Here is a 2,163-nt window from a genome sequence, read left to right on the forward strand (position 1 = left end):
CTCCAGAAAATCCACTTTGAGTGCAGGGAGGTCAGAATCCAACAACATCAGCAGTCCTTTTTCAGCCTGAATCACATTTTTGCTCAGCTCCTTCAATTTCAGCCAGAAAAATACCTGAAATTACAGAAAAACACACAACTCATAGTAAAGTCCAGAAATATGAATTTTTCCTAAAAACTAATGAAAATAGACTAAAAACTAACTAGAACATACTCAAAACTACATGAAATTAACCCCAAAAAGCGTATAAAATATCCGCTCATCAGGGTGTACCTGGCCCGACCCGACTCGAAGATCTAGCCCGGCCTCGAATACTTTGGGGGCTAATTTAGTGTGATTTCATCAGATCTAGAGCCGGGTAAGGGTCTCAAAGATAGACCCGGTCATTATTTCGGGTCGGGTCCGGGCCATAGCTCGGGTCACCCGAACTCGGCCCGGTGACCCGATCATCATACACAATTAATATTTTGTGTTATTAGTGATGGATGATGGCTATTCTTATGTGGAATTTAAATATTGTAAACCTTAATATTTTGTGTTATTAGTCATTATAAGATTATAAGTTAAAGTTTTATGTTTAAAATACATAAGACTTTAGACTAATGCATAATGTTGTGTTATTTGTATTGATTTAAATATTTGGTGTTATTAGACAATATTAGTATTGATTATGGTTATGCTTTAATTTTAGAGAATGATTGGTTCTTATTATATTTTTTAAGTGAATTTTACTATGTGAATTGTAAAATAATGGTTGGAGATTAGGTGATTTTTACATGTTAAAGACCCGATTTTTACCCGGCCCGAAGGTGCATAGGTTTCATCAGATCTAGGATCGGGTTAGGGTCTAAAAATTAGGCCTGGTCTATATTTCGGGTCGGGTCTGGGTTAAGCCAAACCCGGTGTGGCCCGGCCCATGTACACCCCTAATTTTTAGTAGAGTAGAACGTGAATATACCTGAGAGGTATCAGTGTATTTATAGTAGAGTAGATAACCACCTTTGTTGGAGTAGTTCCATCTTTATTGATGCATAACTGTTCTCTTTATCTTGAGAGTTTGTTAGGATTTATCTTTCAGAGAAGATAGAGATAGTTGGAGAGATTCTGGGAGGCAGTTACTTACTTAGATAAGCATAAGCTGCCCTTTTTGTCAGAGTCCGAGCTCTTTGAAGAGGTCAGGTACGGGATAGGGATTACCTTCTTGGGTTGGACCTTTTATCCTTATTGGGCCTGACTTTATAATTTGGGTTAGGGTATGAATACTAACAAATATAATTATTTGACATTTGAAATTCACACTTTCCAGAAATAAAAAATAGAAGAGAGAGAGAGACAAGTATATTAGCACTAGAATACGTCACGTGACGTCAACATAAATATCATATAATATTAATTATATGATTGATAATTAGAATAATTAAAATGGTTAACAATTAGTATAATTATTTATTAAATGTTGATTTTCATATAATTATAAAAAAAAGACTTTCTTAAAATAAGTTGAGAAGAGAAATATGTATACTGTCATCAAAATACGCCACATCAGCATTATTAACGCCAGAATGTATCCTGTTATAAAATAATATAATAATTATTAATTATGATATAGAGAATGCTAGAGTTCCTAAAGAATTTTGTAAAGAAGTGGAAAAAGCTAAAAAAAAAAAATTCATATGGGGTGAGAGTCCTACCAAAGAAGAATACACTATATAGGATGGAATACCATTTGTCTTTCAAAACGATAGATTGGATTAGGATTTAAAAGATTCCAAGAGATGAACGAAACATTTCTGATGAAGATTGTATGGAGAATTATCAATATATGTATTTTTTTTAGTCGAAGAAATTACTAAAATAGTATCTAAAAGTTTACATTAATGATAAATAAATCTTTAAAAGATTTAAAAACGCGATAAAAAAAATTAAATATTAAATATATATTCTAAAAAATGATTTTAGATATCAGATTTCGATATAAACTTTTGCAAACATTATTAAAAAATAAGATATTTTCATCTTTAAATTTTAGTAATTTTATATCGAGTAATTTTTAAAAAAATTATTGTAAATGATCATATTCTTTTGAAAAATAAAAAATCTAAAGATTAAATTTTACTTTAAAATTTTTGTATATCTTTTAAATATTTATTCAAATATTATCAT

The sequence above is a fragment of the Arachis ipaensis genome, chromosome B03, assembly GCF_000816755.2.
Source record: "Arachis ipaensis cultivar K30076 chromosome B03, Araip1.1, whole genome shotgun sequence".
Lineage (NCBI taxonomy): Eukaryota > Viridiplantae > Streptophyta > Magnoliopsida > Fabales > Fabaceae > Arachis > Arachis ipaensis.